The sequence below is a fragment of the Mastomys coucha genome, unplaced genomic scaffold (assembly GCF_008632895.1).
Source record: "Mastomys coucha isolate ucsf_1 unplaced genomic scaffold, UCSF_Mcou_1 pScaffold5, whole genome shotgun sequence".
NCBI classification, from domain to species: domain Eukaryota; kingdom Metazoa; phylum Chordata; class Mammalia; order Rodentia; family Muridae; genus Mastomys; species Mastomys coucha.
The window spans coordinates 11154366-11169729 of NW_022196911.1; positions in this window are offsets into that span (position 1 = coordinate 11154366).

The window sequence follows — 15364 nt, forward strand, 5'->3', positions numbered from 1 at the left end:
TTGAGGGAAATAGGGTTTACTTCAGCTTATAGGTTGCAGTCCGTTACAGTCACCATCTAAGGAAGCCAGGGCAAGGGGAAGGCTTGAAACAGAAACCAAAAGTGAATGCTGATCACAGGCTTTTGTCAGGCTCAGGCTCAGCTTCTTCTTCCTATTCTACCCAAGCCCGTGTGCCCAGGGATGGCACCCCTCACAGTGCCAGCTACATTAATTAGCAGTCAAGAACAGGTCCCACAGACATGCCCACAGGCCAGTCTAACAGGGGCAATTCTTCAATCAAGGTGCGTGGAATTGGCAACCAAGCTATTATACACCTTTGCTCAGGGCTTGCACTCGCAAGTGTTGCTGTTGGCTGGTTAGATGGTTCTGGGGAGATGGATGTCAAAGCTTTTAGAAACAAATGCAGATAAATGACATACTTCCTCCACTTTTATTTTCCTTGAGCAAAATGGAATGATTCAATATTTATTGGACATCCCCTTCTTGGGAAGTGTTGGACTGGCCATTGGCTCAGGCGGAAGAAACCTACTGTGCAAGCATCGAAGACCTGAGTTTGGATCAGAAAAATCATGTTTAAAATATCAGTACAATGGTATGCCTGTTACTCTAGCACTTGGCAGTGGGGAGGAGAGAGGTATTGTAGGGGAAGTGGGAAAGAAAGACAGGTAGATCCCTGAAACTCACTGGACAGTGTAGCTAAATTGATGAGGTTCAGTTTTAGTAAGAGACCCTGTTCAAAAACTAAAGATTGAAAGCAACTAAGGAAAGATAGTCGTTATCAACCTCCGGCTTCCACCTGCATGCACCTGTATGCACAATAGCCACATTAATGATTATATATCACACATACAACAGGCATACGTGCACACATGTGCACACACACACACACACACACACACCTATTTAGTTCACTTTCCCAACTCTAGATTCATTCATTTCAACTCTATTCATTTTTGTAGTTATTTAAGAGTTAATAGTAGGCAAAAATTGCTCACACATTTTGTAGGCTGTCTCTTTACTCTGGCAATTGTGTCTTCAAACACAGCACACAGTACTGATAGCTTCCCACTTGGGTTTATTATGACACTGTGCACAAAGCCCCGGTGTAGATGAGCTTAGGTACCTGCACACTGAAAAATGGTTAGGAAAATGTGGTATGTCTACACAATGGAGTACTACTCAGCCATGATGAGTAAAATGATGATATGTGAGAGGAAATGGGCACACAGAAAATTATAATGTTACATTAGGTCACATTGTGTACTTGTATTCAGAATACTGGAAAATGACATAAAATAGAAAGTAGACAATCAGGGAAGAGGAAGGGACAGAGAAGCAGGGAATACTCCTTGGTCAAAGCACATTACCCATATACTTGGAACACATGGTTGTCTACAGTTAGTATAGACTGATGAAAAAGAAGTAATTTATTAGTAGTGGGATATTCTGGTTGCTTCTCAGAAATATCACCCACTAGAAAGAGGTGCTTATCGGCTGCCTTACTGGGTCCTTGCTAGAGATCTCTCTTTTGTCCATCCTGTTTGCCTGTCTGCTATAATTTTCTTAGGTTTTTAATTACCCCCACCGCCACCACTATAATTTGCATATGCAAACGTGGCTATCTTTAGACACTCTTTTTTTGGACTCATTCTTTTTCCTTCCTGGTTGTTTTTGTTTATTTGGTTGTTTTGCATTCCCTGGTGATGGCCAGAGGATACCTGCAGGTGAGTTAATGGTTCTGGAGCTGAATGGCAAGAAGGGGCTCTCAATGTAGAGTGGAGACTATTTCCCCAGGTGACTTTAACCTTTGAGGGTAACAGGGGACCACAGGATCCATTATTTCTTGAGTTTTAGAAATTGTCTGTCTCCACACTTTGACTTGTTGAGTAAAAATCAAATGTAGAGAGAGAGGTGGCTTAGGAGTGGAGAAGGGAAGATGGGCCAGAGATCACGTGGGAAAGCAAGTCCAGCCTCTCTGGATCCTGGCAAGCTTACAAATGGATCTGGGCCTAAAGAAGAGCCGCAAGAGCCTGGCTTAGTTCATGCTGGTTAAAGTAGCTGACTGGAGTAGCCAGGAAGCATTATTCACAGCTCTCTGTAACGTGAATAATTTACTCCATTCCCTCAGATAGAGTGAAAGCAGGAAAGCCTTTGGGACTCTTTGGATAAAGTGCTCTGCAAACATGTCAGATGAGTTTGGGTTTTATTGCAGAGGAGCCGGGTTAGGATGGGAATGGGAGTTAAGTTAAATGCAAGGATTTATTACCTGAGGGAGCAGCTTTTAACATAATTATTTTAAGAAAACAAATAGGTGATAAAAGAGTGGAAATCATATGCACATCATAAATTGTACTTAACGTGGTTCTGTTTTGACTGCAGGTGTGACTGACTCGCTTTTTGTAAATAATTAACGTATCAGTAGGCTTGTAAAACCCCATGTTCTCACCCAAATGCAATGCTTCTTACACATGCGCTCTTGCTATACCTGTGGCAACCAACTCTCACGGGTGTGCAGAGCCAGCTCACTGGCTCAGTCAGTTGAAAAGTAGGTTTTGTGTGTGCCACATGGGAGTGTTCATCCATGCGTCTGTCTGTCTGTCTGTCTGTCTGTCTATTTGTCCTTCACTGGGTGAGGGAGAAAGGAGGACATTGGTGAAGGAAGAAAAAGAGAACTGGAGACTTGGGAGGGAAGCTGGGACTCTACAGTGGCGTTGGGTCTTCCAGCATTCCCAGTTCTTAGGATTTGGTGTGGAGTGGGTTGACCTGATGTGGCTTGTATTCTAATGCTAACACTGGTTCATGAAGACCTGGTTGGTTGCCTCAGAGATGAGAGAGTTTGCATGCAGATCCAAGTGACACGATGTGATCTTAACCCCAAGTTATTTCTAATTGGTGAATAAAGACACCGACAGCTAATAGCTGGGCAGACATAGGCAAGACATATGGGAGAGACATAGGCAAGTTTTAGGGTTCCCAGGTCTTGGGGACTGGAGGAGAACCAAGAGCGGGAAAAGAAGGTAAGGAGGAAGAGAAAGTTGCCATGGGTTAGGAGTCAAGAAAACATGGCTCTGCGGGCTGACCAATTGGAGTTAAGAGCAGCCCAGATGAAACATAGTAATAGCTCAGGGTCATTGATAGGAAAGCAGATCCTAACAGCATAGAGAGTAGGTATCTGCCTACCTCTAGTGCTGATTAAGGCTTATTATAAAGGTTGTATGTATGTCTTTTACCTGGGAACTAAATGCTTAAAGTGGGGTAGAAACCCTGGACTGGGATTAACAACAGTGCTGTTCAAATTAAACACAGTGTTCCAAGTGTGACTGCCGCCACAGGCACCTCTAAGTCTTATGGAAGTGCCGTTACACTGTTGGGTGGGATCAGAAAGTGACTTTGAGCTATCAGAGCTTCGAGTATCCTTGGAGAATGGCCTCATGCTAAGGCCAATGCCATCCAAAAGGGTAGAGTGGTCTTCAAAAGAAGGAAATGAACAAGGTCGAAGTGAAATGTTGTCACAGATGGAGATGCCTCGTCATGAGGTTAGCAGACAGCTGGCATAGGGATAAGTGTGCAATTGATTAGAGAATGTTTTTGGATACCAACTCTTAACTGTGGACTTCAGACTTGGGCAAGTCAAGGCACTATTCTGGATTAAAGTGGAGGACATTTTGGTAAACTGACTCTACTCTTGGGCTTCTCCTCCCAGCTTTGTTGTTATTGTTGTTGTTATGAAGGGGAGTGCTGCTTTACTACTACACACTATGTATCATGTAACACTCATGGCTTTACATTTATTGAAATTTAATATTTGCAGATAGTTTATATCTTATGCAATCATATTATCTGCCCACTTCATTTGTGAATTTCTGTATTATCTTATAGTAATTTCCTCAAAAACATAAATATACTTAACAAAATTCAAACTTTTTTTTCTTTAAAATAATTTAAAACCTTAAAATGACCTGTGCATGTGTGTGCACGCATACATGTATATGTTCATGTGTGGGTAAGTGCACTGTGTGGATGTGTGTTAAATGTGTGTGTGTTTATGCCGAAGCCAGAAGACAATCTCAGATGCCTTTTCTCAGATGTAATATGCTTTATTGTTTTGAAACAAGGTCTGTCATTGGTCTGGAACTCACCAAGAAGGCTAGGCTGGCTGGCCAGCCAGCTCCACTGCCTATCTTGGCCTCCCAGGATTGGGATTGTAGGTGTGCTTTGCCACACCTGACTTTCCTTTTCTTTCTTTTTAAATATTAATTTATATTATCATCATCATCATTATTGGTGGTGCTGTGTGTGTGTGTGTGTGTGTGTGTGTGTGTGTGTGTTTCAGAGGACTACTGCAGGACTGGGTTCTCTCTTTCTAACATGCTTCTATATATTTAGAAAAATGGATTTGTACAGAAAGCATTTTACCTCATAGGTCATCTTGTCAGCCCACAACCAGCTTTTTCTCATGTGAGTTCTAGGGGACAAAATTTGGGTTCTCATGATTGCAAGGCATATACTCTACTGAATGAGTCATCTCCTATGCCCTAGGAGGCTCAATACCAACAATCAATTCTGTTCTCCTCCAATGTTTTATACATCTATAGACATAGACATCATATTCATATATATATGTATATACACATATATTATATGTATATAATGTATAATATAATATAACACATAACACATAATATAATATAATATATAGTATATAATATATAGTACATAGTATATAATATATAATATAATATATAGTATATAGTATATAGTATATAATATATAATATAATATATAATATATAATATATAATATATAATATATAATAATATATGGAGGACTTCATGACTGGACACAGTGAACACCTGTAAGAGCCTGAATTCAAACTGGAGAACTGCACAGTTTGGATGCTTCAGACAGAAGGGCCTTAGCGTCTGTATATGGACTTGGTTTCAGCAGAGAGGAGCATTGTCATGGATCTGTAGAAGGACAGTTTGATTCCTGAAACCAACATGGTATAGATGGGGAGAGTGGACTTCTGAAAGTTGTTCTCCAGCCTCCACACACCTGCTGTGGCAAGCACATGCTCCCCACAAATAAACAAATGTCAACCTCCCCCCAAAAAACACAAACAAAAACAAAACCAGAATCAGTAATCTGTGTACACATATATATATATATATATATATATATATATATGTGTGTGTGTGTGTGTGTGTGTGTGTGTGTGTGTGTGTGTGTGTATAGTATACCCATATTTTCTTTGCATTTTGGACTCCTTGATCCTCTTGAATGTGAAGATTAATGTAAACGTTCCAAGCTATTATCTCCTCATTGCTGTGTTCATCTTCACACACTTCCTGGAAGATCTGCTGCCTCTCATTCCTTCTCAATATTTCCAGTTTCTACCGTTTCCTTTCTTCCTTAGTACTGAAATCTACCCCTCAGCTCACAAATGCTCTCTTCAGTGAAGTCTAACATGTGGTTCTAACTCATGCCTGACTTTATCTAATTTTATTTTAAATTTCTATCCACTCTTTTCATTTCTCCACGTTAGCAGCCCCACTCACATATGTTTCACAGTTTCATGGTTGCCCAGAACCTTGGCATCAGGAGTCAGTCTGGGGTCTTTAAATGCACGCCTGAATTTTGTTTTTTGCTCTTGATAACTCTAGCTACTCTATGGGGAGCCGTGAATCTTGAGAGGCATTCGCCATGGCAAGATGGCGCCTACTTCCACTGTTAACTCCTAGTGGACAACTGTTTGCGCATGTGCGTAGAGAACTGTTGGCGCATGTGCGAAGAGTGAAAAGGACGCCATGTCACGGCCCATCCCGGGGGCGTTACGTAGGGTAATGAGCGAACAGCCAATCATGAGCAGACACACCACGCTGTGGGCAGATACCCTGCACTGTGGTGTATATAAGCAGTGCGGATTTTGGGTTCGACCCCTTTTTTCACTATGGATGGAGACAAATAAACAGTTGCTGCAGAAGGAACCTAGTGTCCGCATGTCTTCTTCCCGGCGAGAGGACCGCGCAGGCTACACTACTCTCTCGTGGTTCTGCTTTTGATGTTAGGGCTTCTGTTGAGTTTTACTCATGTCAATTTTTATCCCTGAGTATTCTTTCCTGATTTTTTAAAATTGTGAAATATATTCTTAAATTTATAATGAGAAATTATTTGAGATCTGAGTGTAAGGTTTTTAGCTAGGGCTTGTAAATAAAAAGGACCAGGATTAAGGGGGCTACACAGTGTTGTGAACCATGGCTTTAAACACAGTGAGGACCAATATCTAGCTAGAAATCCATATGAGTTCCCCCCACCCCCTTCTTAAGACCAATACAAAGCATCAACAAGATGGCTCATTGTGTGAGGTGCTTACTGTCACGCCTGACACTTGATTTTTGATCCCTAAAACCAACATGGCGGATGGGAAGAGTGGACTCCTGAAAGCTGTTCTCTGATCTCCACACACCCGCTTTGGCAAGCACATGGTCCTCCACAAATAAATAAGTGTTAAAAAAAAAAACCCAGAATCAATACTAAGACTCTTCATACACTCTCCTTCTTGCTACTGTTATTTCCCGAGAGTCCTGTGTTCATTATGTGGTGGTCTCTGAGCCACCATATATAAATCTGTGGCTTGGCCCTCTGTTTTTCTTACACTGCCCAGACATTGCCAGATACTACGTCTGGAAGCCTAAGCTGTTACTTCTTTCTGTTCATGCATGTTTTCATTTTTAGATATCAGCATTTCCTCTAGATTCTTGCAAGGTTAACCATAAAAAGAGTTAAAAGGGATCTTTCTCTATGTTAGTTTTAATTGTGTGTGCTTCTTTGTAATTGGGAGGGTTTTGACAAATGCCATTGGTTTTGTTACTGAAAGTGGGAGGTCCCAGAGTCCATTTATTGGCTGTTAGGGGTATTCGGCCTGACTAGTCTGACTACAGTTTCCCTAGAGCATCTGTACTGGGTGCCTTCAGGATGGCACACCATGAACACATGCAAGACCTGGACTCCAGGCTAGAGAACAGCATGGTTTGGGTGCTGCAGATGAGTTGACAGTGAGTCTTAGATTCTAGGTATTGCTCGCTCCCTCGGTGTTAACTCTACTCTGAGAAAGCACATCGGTCAGCAGAGACAAGCATAGTCAAGGATCTGTAGAAATCTTTTCCACAGATCTGCTTCCTTCCTTGTTTCGGTCTTTGCTACCCCAGGCATTGCCGTGTGAATGTTTGCAAACATTTGAAAAGCAAAATTTCAAGTCTCGGTGTGGAGGTGGGGCTATATGAAGTTAAACAAAAAAATTGACATAGAACTTTTCAGATCTCATAGAAAGCACTTGAAGAAGACACTGCTCACAGGTGCTCGACATGAAGTCTGCAGGGTGTGTGAGACAGTCCGTTTCAGTGCTTCAGGTGGGTGCTCTGAAGTCCTGACTCAGCACACTCTAACTGGGGGTGGGGGGTGGAGGGTGGGGGGGGTTGTCAAAATTGAACCTCTTTTTGATTGTGCTGAATTTGAAAATAAAGTGTAGCGTGCTCTGCTGCGATTCCCTCCCTTCTCAGGCTTAGGGTGCTTTCAATGTAATAATGATTTGAAGTGCTATTAGATGAGAACTAGATGATTGTTGATTTTTAATCCATCCATAGGTTTATCAAGTTAATTTATTTTCTGTGTAAACCTGTGGTCCAGTGGCCTTGGTCTTGTGAGACACTGGTTTCTGTTTGAAGTGCACTCCTTTGTTCTGCTTTCCCTCCAGCACCAGCTCAGCTCTCTCCCCAAGTGACCAGTAGCCCCAGTTTGTACGGACTCTTTTTTTTTTTTTGGTTTTTCGAGACAAGTTTTCTCTGTGCAGCCCTGGCTGTCCTGGAACTCACTCTGTAGACCAGGCTGGCCTCAAACTCAGAAATCCACCTGCCCCTGCCTTCCAAGTGCTGAGATTAAAGGCATGCACCACCACTGCACCGCTGTTTGTACAAACTCCTTCAGTCTAGGGAGAGATGTCCAGAGCTGGGTCAGCAGCACCCACCACTCACACTGTAGGTCTCCATGCATCGTCTCCTTTGTATATGGATGCAGTTCACCCTTTATTCTGTGCTCCATGTTGGGTGATGGCCCATCTCCATTGTGGACTTGACTGTACTCGAAGTCACCTAGGAGACACACCTCTGAGTATGCCTGAGGTATTTCTAGAGAGGATGAACTGAGAAGGGAAGACCCACCCTGGATGTGGGCAGCGCCGTTCTATGAGGCATGGTCCTAGACTCAGTAAATATGGGGAAAGGAAGACAGCTGGCTAGGTAACAGAACATCTCTCACTGTAATTTTCCTCCTCTGCTGAAATGAGAAGGCTTCTGCTGCCCATGGCTTTAAGCCACTCCTAACTTCCTCACTGAGAAGGACTGGGCACTCAAATCATGATACAGAATAAATCCTCCCTCCTGGAAGGACCTGTGTCTTGGCAGGTATATTTCCATAGTACCAAGAAAAGTAATTACCCCCGAGGTCTGCTTTGAGGCGTGGGAGCCTCTGTGGACCGATAGGATGAGATGGCCACTTCATACATGGTCAATGTCTACCCTGAATTTGAATTCTTTCCATGATTTTCTGGAACCATTCCTCCCACGTGGAGTACAGCCTGTCCCACTTTTCCATTAGGCCTGTGTGTGATTCCAGGCCCTCCTCGACACCTGGGCAGTTTCTGTTGGTCTGTCCTGTTGTTGGCAGGCTGAGGCGATGGAAGAATCTCCTTTTCTCTGCAGGTGGGTAGCATGCTAGCCATTAGTCTCTCACTAGATTTAAGTTGAGAATGGCGTCTTCAAATTGGGCAGGGACATGTCCTGTCCTTTCCTGAGCATGTGGCAGAAAGGCTGTATCAACCCTTGTGTGTTGCTGCTACTGGGTGAGTGCATGTACATTGTGTGTGTGTGTGTGAGAGAGAGAGAGAGAGAGAGGAGAGCAGGAGAGAGAGGTGGGGTGGAGAGCAGGAGAGAGGGAGAGGGAGAGAGAGGTGGGGGGAGAGGTGTGATGGGTAGTGTGTGTGTGCATATATATACATATGGATGTGTAGCATGGCTGTGAATGTCATGATAACCCGTGGTGTCAGTTCTCACCTTCTACCATGTCTGAGACAGGGCCTCTTGTTTCCTGACACACATGCTGGCTATCTGGCTCTTGAACTTCTGAGGTTCCCCTATCTCCACTTCCCATCTTGCTGTAGCGGCACTGGGATTGCCGATGGCACCTGCCTTGTGCACCAAGCTGTTACTCTGATTCTGCAGATTTGAACTCAGGTCCCCATGCTCATGTGCAAAGTTCTTCACTTATTCTCCTGATCCCAGATGTTACCATCTTAAAGAAGTGTGAGAGGCTTCTTTGTGGAGAACTATGAAGCCTTGGGTCAGAGAGTTGGCATCTCTAGCCAAATCTTTTCTTCCTGAGAGCAACCTGTCCTTTAGGACCTCACTCTTAAAAAGAGCATAATTGTTCTGTCCCCATGATTTTGTTCTGAAAGCCCCCAGGAACTACTACTTGGGATGTTTGTAAGTCAATGGCTATGGACTGTTTATTAATTTAAATTGTACCACCTACAAAACTCATATTCACAACACTCATATTACAAATGAGTTGATTCTGGACTTTTAGATGCACAGTTCCATGGGCAGCTGTAAACAGGCAAGTGTGTGTGGGGAGGACTCTGACTCAAGGAGCACTCAGCACAAGTGTGTGTGGGGAGGACTCTGACTCAAGGAGCACTCAGTGCAAGTGTGTGTGGGGAAGACTCTGACTCAAGGAGCACTCAGTACCGTTAAGCTCTCCTCAAATGTCAGAGGGCAATATTGGCGTATGAAACGTGAAGCTAGTATTTGCTAGGACTAGAGGATTCTACATTATTCATGAAGGCTTTGCACTCCTGAATCCTTTAATTCCACCACATCTCTCATACAAAAGGCAAAGCCAGTGCTTTCTAGTTACACAATTTGTAAAATAAGATCCTTCAGCTATGCGAACATGTTAGAACCATTTTTTCTCTCTTTTTTTTTCTCCTTCTTCTTTTTTATGCAAGGAAACACCTGTGGTGTGGTGTCCCTTGCTCCAATGACACCAACCCTTTGAAGGTGAACACCACAAATTAGAGGCGTTTTTAATCTTCAGGCAAGCTGTGTGGTTGAGTGGCCATCCAGTTTGGGGATCTGTATACAAATTCAAAGGCTTGGGTGGTAAATAGTGAAGTGACACTGTCCGGTGTCTGGGGATGGCGGCTTCCACATTTCAGTTTTCTTACTGGCTGAGCAACGGGCTTTTGAGTTATTTGCCTGTGTGACCCATTCCTGTCCTTTTCTGCCCTGCTCCTTTCTACCTACCCAATCCTGTCCATTTGCTTATTAGCACAGAGGTCACTGCTCCCATGGCTTTCCCAGACTGACAGGAGGAAGCCACCTCCCTATCTTCACAAGTTGTTTCTTTCCCTTCCCCCTCCCCTCCCCTTTTCTCCTCCTCCCCTTCTCTTTCCTCTCCCTGTCCCCTTCCCTTGGTCCTCCTCTTCCTCTCTCTTTCCCCCTTCTTCCTCTCCCTTCCCCTTCCTTCATTTCCCAAATTGGGAATCTTAGTGTGTTGCTCAGACTACCTTTGAATTCCTGGGCTTAACATTCTCCTGTCTCAGTCTCCATAGTAGCTGGGATGTCGGATAGATATCAACATGCCTGGTCCACCTGCACTCTAATCAATGATATTGTATCGCCTTCACTTAATACATATATGGCATTACTCTGTGGTTTGTATTTTCTACCTGAACAGAAATTGTGTTTACACTTTAAATCCTCACGCGGCCATGAACAATAGGTGCTAAATAAGTGTTCATTCAAGTACTGGATTCAGACTCTTAATTCCTGGCTCTGCCACTGACTAGCAAACTTAGACTTAGGAGCCTCAAGGACTTGCACAGGCTCCCCCTCCGTCCCCCATCTCATCAAAGTCACAAACACAACCAGTACCACAGTAGTGGTACTAGATAACACTTCCTACTACTCATTACACATACATGTCATTTTGAGCATTTTACATTCCTTACTGCATTTAATCCTTCTCATATTTCTCCAAAGCAATGTCTCTGGAGATAAGAATCACCACTACATCTTTGTAGATACCGAGTATGCTGCTTAGGTCAACATGACACAACCTACAATCAGCTGGGGAGAGAGCTTCAGTTGGACAATTATCTAGATTAGGTTGGCTTGTAGACACACCTATGGAAGATTGTCTTGATTGTTGATTGATGTAGGAAACTCTGCCAACTGTGGGTGGTACCATTCCCTAGGCTAGGCACTGAAAGAGTAAAGAAAACTTGCTGAGTATAAGCGAGCAGACAGGATGGATGTTATGTGATCATCTGCTTCAAGCTCCTGCCACTATGACTCCTCCACAATGATAGACCTAGAATTGTTAAGAGAATTAAGCTTTCCTCCCTCATGTTGCTTTTTGTCATGGTGTTTTATCACAGCAGCAAAAATAAAACTAAGCCACCGAGACACTCAGCAGCTGCTTAGCTTACCCACTGACATGAGGCCAGTACTTTATAGCAGTATAAGGGTTTAGATTAGGCAGTCTGGTGCTTACAGTTACTGAGACTAAAAGAACAATAATGTATTAACATGGTGAGGCTACTGTCCCTATCAGTTAAACACAGCCAAGGGTTTTGTATGGGGTAATTAAAGACCTTTCACAGGCATCTCTAAAGGAGATCATTCTGGGGACTCCCATTGGACTGAGGATTCCTAGCCCAAAGGGCTTTGCTTATGGATCTCTGTGAGCATGGCCACCTCACATTCTACATACTCTTCCTTGTAACCTTCCTTTCATTGAGTGCATCCCGTGAGCATCAGGTTGCCCTGAGTGAGTCTTTACAAAGTCCTCCCATGGTACCATTCTGTGGTCTACTGTTTGCCTCCTCCATTCGCTAGTCTTCTTAGTAGGGTCTTTTCCTGCACCCCAAGAATCTGCTTGTTTTTTCAGGCCTCCAGACTCAGGGCCACCCAGCAGCCATGTCAGACCAAACAGATGATCTCCTTTCCAGGCTCCAAGCCGATGCTCTTCTGTGTATCAGGTAATCCTTTCTTCTCTCAGTGGACAGTAGAGTTTGACCTCTCCCACTCTCCCTTATGGCTGAGCTCTATGGTGGTTATTGCCCCATGCCCTTGTTCGAGGGTGCTGATAATTGACAGGATAGGGACCTCCTGTTCACTTTCATGGTCAGGAATTTTGCTTTTCTTTGGATAAGTCAGTGTTTTGGAAAACCTTTGGAGAACAGAGCTAGGAAGCATTAGGATTGTGGTAGCTAACCGGTGACCTTTGTGGGACCCATTGATTCAGCATTCTTACTCTTCCTCCAACAATGGTCATGCTTCTTAGTGAAAACTGGCTGAGCGGGGGAGTGTGGGTATGGGTTATGAAGCTAGACTGGGAACCATGGCAGGGGATGAAGAGGCCTTTGAGTGGGAATCGGGGATTAATACAATACCCGTGACATGAAGGTGTTACTGGATGGTTACTAGAGCAGGAGGGAGTCCAGTGAGATAGGTCTGGGAGGAGAGAGGGCACAGGGAGAGGATGAACAAAACTCCCATTACTTCCTCTGCTAATTTGTAAAACAACCTTTAATAAATACATTTTCCTTTTAGTCAGGAACAATTCTGGGTCAAAAATTTTGAAGATAGTTTGGTGACCCTCATGCCTCCACTGGGGGTCCTATCTACTGAAGGTGGTCCCTTGAGGTTCTATCTCCACACTTTTGGGCATTTCAGCTAAGGTCATCCCTACTGAGTCCTGGGAGCTGCTCTCATCCCAGGTCTCTGGGACTTTCTAGAGGTTTCCCCCCTCACTCCCCTCCACACCTACTTATTTCCATTTATTATTCTGGCCCTCCAGGCTTCTCTCTTGTCTTCCCCATACCTGATCCTGCCCTCTTTCTCCCTCCCACCCAGGTCCCTTTCTCCCTCTGCTTCTTGTGATTATTTTGTTCCCCCTTCTAAATGGGATTGAAGCATCCTCACTCGGGCCTTCCTTCTTGTTAAACTTCTTATCCTGGGGCAAAAATGGAGCAAAGATTGAAGTAAAGGCCATCCAGTGACCAGCCCATCCCATGGGCACTGACACATCCAAAGCCTGACACTATTACTGATGCTATGTTGTGCTTGCAGACAGGAGCCTAGTAGGACTGTCCTCTGAGAGGCTTAACCAGCAGCTGACTGAGACAGATACAGATGCTTACAGCCAACCTTTGGTCTGAGGTTGGGGACCCCTATGGAAGAGTTAGGGGAAGGATTGAAGGAACTGAAGGGGATGGCAACACCATAGGAAGACCAACAGTATCAACCAACCTAGACCCCTCAGAACTTCTATCAACCAGAGACTAAGCCATCAACCAGAGAGAATACATGTGCTGGTTTGCAGCCCTGGGCACATATGTAGTGGAGGACTGCCTTGTCTGGTCTCAGTGGGAGAGCATGTGCTTAATCCTGTAGAGACTTGATACCCCAGGGAAGGAGGATGCAGGGCATGGGTGGGTGGATGGAGGAGAACCTTCTCAGAAGCAAAGGAGAGGAGAGATGGGGTGAAGAACGCTTGGAGGGTGGACTGGGAAGGGGGGGAACATTTGTCATGTAAACAAATAAAACAATTTTTTAAAATTGCATTTCTACTAGCTTCAGGAGGAGCGATTGGATGTGAGGGCCAGTGTGTGGGTTCTACCTAGGCACAACCATTCATCAGTAGCTTAATCTTGTGGAAAGGTTATTTCCAACGATGTTTTGGTTATTTACAATAACCAGAAAGTATGGCACATTTATAGGAATAACCAGGTGAGAATAAACTTTTCTACAGGAAGTCCAAACTACAAATGAAAACAACAGCAAGGAAGTAGTTTTGTTTTCTTTTTTGAGACAAGATCTTATATTACCCTGGTTGGTCTTGAGCTGTATAGCTAAGAATGACCTAACACTTCTGAGCTGCTGCCTCTGCCTCTGGAATGCTGGGATAACAGCAGTATATCACCACTGGTTTTATTTGGTGCTAAGGGATTGAACCAGGGCTTTGTACATTCTATCCAAATACCCTACCAAGGAAACTATATTCGCAGTCCAAAAGAGAAACCTTAATATTCTCTCTTGATTCCACCCTCTTATAAAATCAACCATCCAGATTATCCAACCAACTAATGAACTATTTAATCAACCAATCAACTCACAAACAAGTAGATCAACCAGCCAAGCAAATGAGCAAACGGGCTCACTAAGTGTATTCTTTGCAGTACCAGGTGGCAGGCCAAGTAGGATAGTACTCGGACGGTGTCTGTCTTTGATCATGATCTAGTGTAGAACTGCTTTGATTGATGTTTCTGACTCGGGATGCAGAGGGAGTGCGTGCTGTGGGGCCCACTGGCTCTGTCTACACTGTTCCCTTCGGCCAGTGATGATTTTGTCAGGCTTTGCTGTAAGCAGGATTGTGGCCAGCCTCTGCTGCTGGTTTTTCCTGTTCCGAATACCACACATTTTTGCAGTGAATGCTCACGCTAGCCGAGCCTATTTAGGGGCCTCTCGTAAAATGCTCAGATGGAATTAAACAAAGTAGTTTGGAATTTCAGGGAGAAAGTGGTGTTGGGGAGTTTATTTTCATGTCCAGCTCCAAACGCTTCTGATAAACTAGAAGAAATCACATACTTTTGATTCTCCTGTGTCATACGCATATACATGCTGTCTTAATTAGTTTTCTGTTGTTGGGATAAAATATCCTAACAGAAGCAGCTTACAGGAGAAAGCTTTGTTTTAACTCACAGTTTGGGTAGGGGAAGTCGTAGCAGAAGTATATGAAGCAGCTGGTCGTGCCTCCTCTTCAGTTGAGATCAATGGATGTTCCTGTTTAGTTCGCCTCCTTTTGTACAGTATGGGATCCTAACATAGAGACAGGTGCTACTCAGAGTGGGCAGTCTTTCTGTCTCAGTTAACATAATCTAGGCAATCCCCCATAAACATGCCCAGAGGGCTGTTTCCCAAGCCGTCCTAAGTTGCTAACAGATATGAACCATCACATCTGTGTGCAGGTGGGTTTGCGCGCATGCACACATGCATATGTAAGCTGATGAGTGTGCACATTGCAATTGCTTGATCTTTGCTTTGATTCCTGTTAGTCCTAAGACCTCTTAGATTCCTGTTAGTCCTAAGACCTCTTATTTTTATCTTTCCTAAGGATAATCTGTGTCTTCAGTTTTGATTGTCAGAGAAAAGTAATGATCTTTGTAAATTAGGTACCGATCATATTCTAAAAATAGACAGTGTGCTTGTGTGTGTGCGCATGTGTGTGTATGTGTGTGCTGGGG